The 9863-nt window shown below is 35.7% G+C and overlaps 1 pseudogene; it reads left to right on the top strand.

The window, feature by feature from the left end:
* The first annotated feature begins 203 nt into the window (after nt 1-203).
* On the top strand, nt 204-8712 carry LOC123886138 (annotated as a pseudogene).
* The last annotated feature ends 1151 nt before the right edge of the window (nt 8713-9863 follow it).

Raw genomic sequence — 9863 nt, 5'->3', positions numbered from 1 at the left:
CAATGTCATGTTACACCTATAACCCACATTTTTATATAAATAGAACCTCTCTATATGTTCTATTCATCATAACACGAACAATTTGTGTATCATCGCAACAATATCAATTTCTTATGTCCAGTCTATCTTTGATTGTTTGCAATCTACCAATGATGCTAATGCTTTTGCTCATTCTCTGTTATTTTACAGGTATATATGTCAAAATGACCAAGGTATCTGAAATTACTGGTGGGAAAATTGATTTTCAGTTGAGAGTGAGGGTAATCAATCTATGGTCTACACCAGATCGTTCCAATCCTAATGAGGAAGGGGCCCTTCACATGATCTTCATGGATAAAGATGTATGTTCATTGATTGTTCTTGTGTATAAGTATGGTTATTATTGTTGAATTATAGTATGATTTTCAATTGACTCTTTTTTGTATATATTTGATATATAAAGTGTGGAAAGATATATGCAACTGTCCGAAAAGACTTGCTCTCCCAATTCAAGGATGACATTGAGGAAGGTGCTGCTTATGTTGTGGAAAGGTTTATGGTTGGTAAGAATGACTCTTCTTTCAAGAGTACTCCTCATAAACACAAACTCAATTTCATGCGTGGGACTAAGATGATCAAGGTCAAGGCTACTGATATACCCCCAAATCATTTCAATTTCATGCCTTTCAGTGAAATTCTCGCTTCTACTAGGGAGGATCAGTTCCTTGGTATGTTTTGTTGATCATTGTTAGTTACAGTTAATACTTAGACAAAATGGTTAGTTAGATTGTTAACTTGAGTTGTGCTTTTAATGTCACTGTGTTTTTAGATGTTATTGGCCATGTTGTTGAAAAAAATGCTATGAAAGAGACTGAGAAAAATGGAAAAATAAGTAAGGTCATGGATGCAACACTTGAAGATTTAGAGTGAGTTTAATACTCTAGCTATTGATTACAATTGATGCTTATGTATTAAACCATTAATTTAATGTTGTTTTGTGAAGAGGGAATAGGATACATTGTACTTTGTGGGATGATCATGCTGTGAAAATGCAGCGATTTCTTGATGGCCATGATCCATCATTACCAGTCATAATTATTTTACAACTATGCAAGCTTAGGAAGTATCTTGGTAAGGGTGGTTTCGTATTTTTGAGTTTACCATATTCTGATATGTATAGACTAAATTTATTGTCCATCATTCATCAGATTTTATGGGAATTTCCAACTCTTTTTATGGAACAAAGTTATTTTTGAATGCTGATATGCCTGAAGTGGCTGGCTACATAGAGAGGTGGTTATAGTGTGTCCATTTTCCCTACTATTTTAATTCGTTTTTGGATTGATCAATTGTGTAAATTTATTGTTCTTTTGTTTGCTACTTCTTGGTATAGGATGAATGCTGCAAATGTAGAATTGACTCAAGTTGTTAGTCAGATGTCTGGACCCCCTGTGCTGAGTATATCTGATGATTTGTTGCAGACACCTAGGATGACTATTGAGGATCTAATTGAATCCACTCAGGTTAGATATTGGTTATAAACATGTTTTCCAAGTTTTTTGTTCTTTTTTTTTTTTTTTTTTGCTTACTATGTGTTTCACTTGCTAACTTGGAAATTCCACATCGTATTTTTGTTATAGAAATGCTATGGTTCTGTGTTAGCTTGGGCATGTGAGTTTGATATGGACTCTGGGTGGTTTTATCAGGCCTGCACTAAATGTGCTTCTAGGATCAATTTTGTTGCAGGACAATTGTACTGTGATAAGTGTAAAATGCCACGAACTGCGGTGCCTAGGTATGGAATTTGGAGTAGAATCATCTTTGATCAAGCATATAATTAACATTGTTATTATGCATTACAGGTACAAGGTTCATCTCCAGGTAATTGATGATACAGGATCAATAACGTTTATGATGTTTGACCGTGTGGTTTTTCAAGTTGTGGGACTGACAGCTCAGGATTTGCTAGATGCTATGAATAATGTAACCTTGATTTTCTGTTATCTTATCTAATTTGCATGTTCATTGAAATTATATTGATTAGTGATATCTTTTTTTGATGTTTATGTGTAGGATCCTAGCTCTCCTGCTTACCCTAAAGAACTTGATATGTTTGTTAACAAATGGATGCTTTTTAAAGTCGAGGTGACCGATGCCAATTTGTATCGCAATTGGCGCGGATACACTGTGAAAAAGGTTACTTCTGATGAGGATATTATCAAAAGATTCACTTCACTCCATGGGATAAACGTGAGATTTATTCTCTCTCAATATCAATCGTGTATATTTGATTTCGTTTTATCGAAAGACTAATTTTAATGTTTAAGTTTCAGCTAGATGATCGTGCTGATGACACTGACTTTGATCATTTGTTGTTTGAGCTAGGAGATGATTCTTAATTGGTGAGTTCTAATTACTTTGAGCGTTTGTTTAGTTGGTTATGATTGTTTTTGTCATTTTGGATTACTAATTCTTTTGTGTTGTTTATGTTTAGCCTGCACTTGATGGAATGGAATCAAGTAACAAAGCAGACACTGTGACCTCTAATTCTGGGCAGACCCCAACAAGCAAGTTGGCTGGTAAGAAGAAGCTTGTGATTGATGGGTGTGATGCCACTGCTTCTGGAAAATCGACTGCAAGGAGGGTTATTGATCTTGACCAAGAGGATGTTGCTCCACTCAACATAGTCAAGCCTTCTAGCAGCAAGTCAGTAGGAAAAGGGGCTTCTGAACTTGGTGAAGATCGTGTTGTAGCTACAAACCAAGGCAATCTTTCATGTGTGAAGATTGAGGATGCCAAGTGACTGTGACTACCATCATGTTTCCGTTGTTTTAAAATAAATGTGATTGTATTGGCTTATTACTTATGTGTCTAAGTGTGGTTGTTAGTTTATCTAATGTGTACCCTTCCTTAATTATCTTTGTATTGTACAATGTTTGGTGGATGGTTTGTAGTGACATCCCTTTATGTGCTACTATGTAACGTATCTTATTATATAACTTGGCAAATATTTTTGTCAATCATGGATCGATGTCTCATATTTTGCTATTGATTTAGTATTTGACTTAACCATAGTTTTGACTTTTTTACATACATTAACCATGGTTAATATCTTCTAACTAACTAACTCTCATGTAAGACTCTAGCAACTATTATTGCCAATGAGGGCATTGCACATGTGTGTATTTTTTTGGATGTATAACATAAAGTCAACTTAATTCATGATGTAAATTATAACCCTACATGTGAAGTGATTCCTTTGGATAGCTAGAGCTTAATTCCTTTATAAATAACTCCATAATAAATAGAAGATCCAATGCATTCACTCATGTTTGTCTCACATAAATACTTTGTGTGGTATCTCTCAGGCTAGAGGGTCTTTATCTCATCATCATATGGCTAACATATTTAAGACTACTAATAGTATACATTCCCATGCATCATGCAGCTATAATGGTATTATCTGCTAACATATTTCTGCAGATCTTTTCATCTATCCATGCTTATTTGTTCTAATGATCGTCTTTTGTTGTCTTTTACCTTGCCACAATATGCTCTAGATGACAATGCTTCAATTCAACATAACTTTGATGGTGACCAAATGATTTGCGAAACTAATACTCAGCAATTTGATATACCTTATAATTCAGGTATTGTTTTATCTTTCCTTAACTATAATTGTATGATGAGTGTTGGTAATTATGGTGATTTGTTCTCTCTATTGACATACCTTATACATTCACTATGCCATTGACTCTATTTACATCTCATATTGTTAGTATTATCGTTCACATCATGTGGATACATTTGCTCCATTCATTTATACAACATACACTTTCTCTTATCATATCACATAGATCACATAAATGACATAAATTATGCTTCTTTATAAGTTTGGTCATTTAACTTTCATGATAAGGTATCTTTTATTGATCTGTGTAATGTGTTTTTTGTTTTCAGATACTAATGCTTTCTTGGACTCCCACAATTGTCATACTCAAGTGACATGTACAACTAATTATGAGCAATTTGATGTGCCCTTTAATTGTGGTATTAGTCTTTCCATTGTGTTTCATATTTTCTATATAAGTTGTTGTGAAGCAGACACTTGATTTATTAGTATTCATCTCCTGATGACACAGGTGGTTATGGGTCTTATGAATTACCACCTTCCAATTCAGGTGTTTACTTATTTGTTTTTTTGTTTGACTTTTCTAAATGCAATCTACTACTATGTCTCTTTTAACCATTTTACTTCTATCAACAATGTATGTGCAGTATCTGAGAACCCCAAATATTTCAATATCGGTCAGCCAAATTGTGTATGTCCAGATTGTGGTGCAATAATGTGGTATCAAGAACGCGTCAAGAAGAGCTCAAGGACCAATCCCAAGTTTTCACTTTGCTGTAGTCAAGGGGATATAGAGCTTGCACCCTACAAGCAATTGCCTCATCCACTATATAGTTTATACCATGGTCGTGATAGTAGAAGCAATTTTTTCCTTGAAAATATTCGGTCTTTCAATAGTATGTTTGCTTTTACATCCATGGGTGGTAGAGTTCACACAAGTATTAACGATGGAAATGCACCACCTGCGTTTGTTTTAAATGGTGAAAATTATCATCTAATTGGAGGTTTGCTTCCTTTGCCGGATAGGCCTCCTAAATTCGCCCAGTTGTATATATACGACACCGAAAATGAGATATCCAATAGGATGACAGCTGTTGGGTAATTTACCATTTTTATTAGTTTTCCCCTCTATTGTTTACATGTACTTTATAGTTACTTACTCTATTTTATCTTATAGGATGACAGATGATTCAATTGCATTCAAGTCATCCATTGTGAGAGACATACGAGAGTCGTTGGATAATTGTGGTAATCCATATGTTCGCGCTTATACTATGATACGAGACACCATCCATTTACAAGAAGCTCCGACTGTTAAGTTACGTCTTCTAGGCAAGCGGTCTCGTGATGGTAGGAGGTATAATCTTCCATCGGTTTCTGAGGTTGCTGCATTGATTGTTGGTGATTTTGATGCTGCCGACTTCGATAGAGATATTATTGTCCAAACTCGGACTGGTCTTTTGCAGCGTGTATCAACATTTGAACCATGTTATTGGCCCTTGCAGTATCCATTATTGTTTCCTCGAGGGGAAGATGGATACAATAGGAACATTGAGTTCAGGGATAATCCGAACAAGTCTAGAAGGAAGAGGAAGTTTATCACTCAGTTGGAGTGGGTTGGATATGCAATCCAGCAGAGGCGTAAAGATGAATCCACGGTTGTTTTTTCCCGAAGATTATTCCATCAGTTTTTGGTTGATTCCTTTAGTACAATACAGTCTGATCGATTGAGATATATGAGAGATCATCAGAAAGATTTAAGGGCTGCTATGTACAAGGGATTGACCGAAGCTATTGTTAACGGGGATTGTGATGCGAACACCACAGGTAAACGGATAGTTCTACCGGCGAGTTTTGTTGGTGGGGCGAGGTATATGATACAGAACTACCAAGATGCAATGTCCATTTGTTCTTGGGCTGGGTATCCTGATATATTTATCACTTTTACTTGCAACTATAAGTGGCCAGAAGTTGTTGATTTTTTGAAAGTTCATAATCTCAGACCATCGGACCGTCCTGACTTGATAACCCGATTGTTTAAGATTAAATTGGATCAGCTCATAAGAGACATCAAGAGTGGGGATATTTTTGGCAAAGTCAAGGCATGTTAGGTTTTTTAAAATCAACACTCCATTCATAATGATTTTTAGTATGTCAATATTTTTTCTTTCATTGTTAACAACATTTTTATGTATAAATTTCAGTGATCGACACAATTGAGTTTCAAAAACGTGGTCTTCCACACGCTCATATTTTGGTGTTCCACTACCAAACACATAGAATTGTCTATCCAGATAGTATTGACAAAATAATATCTGCTGAAATTCCAGATATAAACCGAGAGCCAGATTTATTTAACGTTGTATCTGCACTCATGATTCATGGTCCATGTGGACAGCAGAATAAAAAATCTCCATGTATGCAGCATGGTCGGTGTTCCAAATACTTTCCTAAGAAATTTACCAGACATACAGTCATTGATTCCGATGGTTATCCTGTGTATCGGAGGAGGGACAATGGTGTGTATATTCAAAAGAGTGAGCATTTTGTTGATAACAGGTTTGTTGTTCCTTATAATAAAAAATTGTTGCTGAAGTATAATGCTCATATCAATGTTGAGTGGTGTAATCAATCTCGGTCAATAAAATATCTTTTCAAATATATCAATAAAGGTCATGATCATGTCACTGCTGGATTCTATAGTGATTCTGGTAATGGTTTCGGTGCTCGAATGATTGATGAGATAAGAACATACTACGATTGTCGATATCTTTCCGCATGTGAGGCCGTATGGAGGATTTTTGTGTTCGATGTCAATTATAGAGAACCATCTGTTGAAAGGCTAACTTTTCATCTTGAGGATGAGCAGCTTGTGGTTTTCCCTGACGACGCTTGTATTGAAGATGTTTTCGAAAAACCATATGCTAAATGTAGTAAGTTTATAGCCTGGATGGAGGCTAACAAAAAATATCCAGAAGCACGACAACTAACTTATAATGAATTTCCTACTAGATTTGTTTGGAATAAGGATGAGCGTTGATGGACTCCGCGTAAGAAGGGGTTTTCTATTGGAAGACTTCATTTTGCTCCTCCGGGGTCTGGTCAGAGATTTTATTTAAGGACTATTTTGACTTATATAAAGGGTCCAACCTCTTTTGCTGAAATAAGAACAGTCAACAATGTTACATATAGCAATTACAAAGACGCATGTTTTGCGTTAGGACTTATGGATGATGATAGGGAGTTTGTTCAAGCCATTAAAGAAGCTAGCTACTGGGGTACTGGTAGTTATTTGCGTCAGTTATTTATTGCTTTGGTTCTTTCGGATCAGTTGCATCGTCCTGGTTTTGTTTGGAATAGTACGTGGGAGTATCTTAGCGATGATATTCAGTATAGGCAGCGACGCCTTCTTAATCTACCAGGTGAATCGTGTGTCTTGACCGGTTATATTATGTCTATTAATTATACAAGTTTTTCGTTTCTTATATTTTGTATTTATATATTTGTTGCAGATTTGGTGTTGACATGCGACCAGCTGAAAAGCTATGCATTGGCTGAGATTGAAATTGCGCTTCAGAGCAATGGTAAGGGGCTTAAAGATTTTCCTGATATGCCTCGACCAGACGATGGTTTAGTTCCAGATAGAGGGAATAGATTATAGATTGATATATGATGAACTAAACTACGATCGCATCGTAAACTAATGTCAACCATGACAGCTGAACAGCGGGAGATATATGATAAGATCATGACAAGGGTTCATGAGAGTATGCCGGGTTTCTTTTTCCTCAATGGTTATGGGGGTTCATGAGAGCGTTGTCAGCAGCATTGAGATCTAAACGTGAAATTGTTCTCACAGTGGCCTCCAGTGGTATAGCTGCCTTACTAATTCCTGGAGGTAGGACCGCTCATTCCCGATTTGCCATCCCGCTAAACATTGATGAGTATTCTACATGTCAGATAGGGCCATCTGATCATCTCGCGCAATTAATTCGTTGTGCAAAATTGATTATATGGGATGAGGCACCTATGATGCACAGACATTGTTTCAAAGCTGTTAATCGTACTTTGAAGGATATTATGCAAGAAAGGCAATTCCCATTTGGAGGGAAAGTTGTTGTCTTAGGCGGGGATTTCCGTCAGATACTCCCGGTCATACCCAAAGGTACAAGACACGAGATTGTCCACTCCACTATAAATTCATCTCCTCTATGGTCTTCTTGCGAGGTATTAACATTAACAACTAACATGAGACTCTTAGCGGATTGTGAAGATTCAGAAATTGTTAGGAGAAGGGATTTTTCTCAGTGGATATTGGGAATTGGTGATGGGAGCATTGGACATGCGGACGATGAGTGTATCGCAGTTCATATTCCACAAGATTTGTTGATTGATGGTGGCACTGATCCTCTTGCTAATATTGTTAATAACACTTACCCAAACTTAGTGGATAATATGAATGAACCATCCTTTTTCCGTGACAGAGCTATTTTAGCTCCAACAAATTCAGTGGTTAGTAGTGTGAATGAATATATTTTGGACATGATACCAAGTGACGAAAAAATTTATCTCAGTTATGATTCTCCATGTAACAAAAATTCGTCCGTTGATATCCCAGATAATGTGCATACTCCGGAATTCTTGAATACCATTGTTTCCTCTGGGATTCCAAATCATAAATTAAGGCTTAAAATATAGATCAATCTTCCGGATTGGGCAATGGTACAAGGTTAGTGGTCACTAGGATGGGAACTTATGTTATCGAGGGGAGAATTATATCTGGTAGTCATATTGGTGAAAGGGTTTTCATTCCAAGATTGTCATTGATTCCTTCAGATAAAAGACTTCCTTTCAGATTCCAACGCCGCCAATTTCCGGTAAGTGTGTCATTTGCCATGACAATCAACAAAAGTCAAGGCCAGTCTCTTAAAAACGTTGGAGTATATCTTTCCCAGCCAATTTTTTCATATGGACAGTTGTATGTTGCTTTTTCAAGGGTTACTTCGCAAAAGGGTTTAAAGGTACTTTTGACTGATGAATCAGACAACAATCCAGATACTGCTCGGAATGTAGTTTACAAAGAGGTGTTTCGGAATATATAATCTTTGTTGTCATTGTGTAGCTTTGTGGATGAGAGTATGTATTAATGAACAAATGTTTGTCTTAGATTTTATGCATTATGTTCTATCAATGTTTTAAATGTCATTGTCTAGACACTTTACAATATATGTCATACAAACCTTGAGTTTTTTGTTTGTTCGATGTCATTCAATCTATCGATGTTTTAAACGTCATTGTCTCCACATCTAACTTTGTATTTGCCGTGGATGATCAAATGGTCAGTTATGACGAATTTATCGACTGGCGTCAGCGATTTTTGTTAGCTCGATATCGTCCGATTTATTAGTGTTTTAGACATCAATGTCTCTACATTTAACTTAGTATTTGCCGTGATTTTTTGATCGATGAACACTTATATATTATTTTATTTGATCTGAGGATTCAGTGTTTTGAATAAATCAGACCGGTCTGATCAGGTAATTAGATCGGAAAATTGGAATTTTTATACTCATATTCTTTTGGTTGATCAAATGATCAGCTATGACAAATATTGCACAATTTTGTTAGTTGTTATGTGTATTATCATCGTATCACTTTAGGGTTTATAGTGGATATGTTATCTTATTTATAATTAAAGGTGATAACGAACAATTAGAACTAAGTAGAACAATCCTGCTATTTGAGATTAAACTATGTAATTTTTACATGTCTTTGTGTTGAACTGCGTTTTACATGTTTTGCTTGCTCTTATGAAGTAGCAAGTCATGTGTTTATGTTGGTAGAGGAACCCATGTTTCCTTATTTGTCATGGACTAATGGATGTTATGATAGATCAATAGTATTCGTGTTTCTTGATTAGTCATGTACTAATGGATGCTAGGATAGACCATATACAACTTGACATGTTTTTTAAATCATATACAACTTGATTGTTTTTATGATTGGAACACTACTTGATATGGCTATGTTATATTTGATTTGATTATTATTCAACTTCTTATGTTCATTGGAATTTAACGTTATCATCAACAACTATTTGCATTTTATCACTTACTATTTCCATTATGTACATTTGATATGGTTGTTTAGTTGGATTATGGTAAAAACTATTGTCTTTACTTGAATGTATTATCATCCATCTTGATAGACTTCCTGTACATTCTGATTTTGATGGAGTTGCCATTAGTGTTGG

The sequence above is a fragment of the Trifolium pratense genome, linkage group LG5 (assembly GCF_020283565.1).
Source record: "Trifolium pratense cultivar HEN17-A07 linkage group LG5, ARS_RC_1.1, whole genome shotgun sequence".
Taxonomy (NCBI): domain Eukaryota; kingdom Viridiplantae; phylum Streptophyta; class Magnoliopsida; order Fabales; family Fabaceae; genus Trifolium; species Trifolium pratense.
The sequence above is the reverse complement of the archived record's forward strand: the minus strand, read 5'-3'. Positions and strand labels throughout refer to the sequence as shown.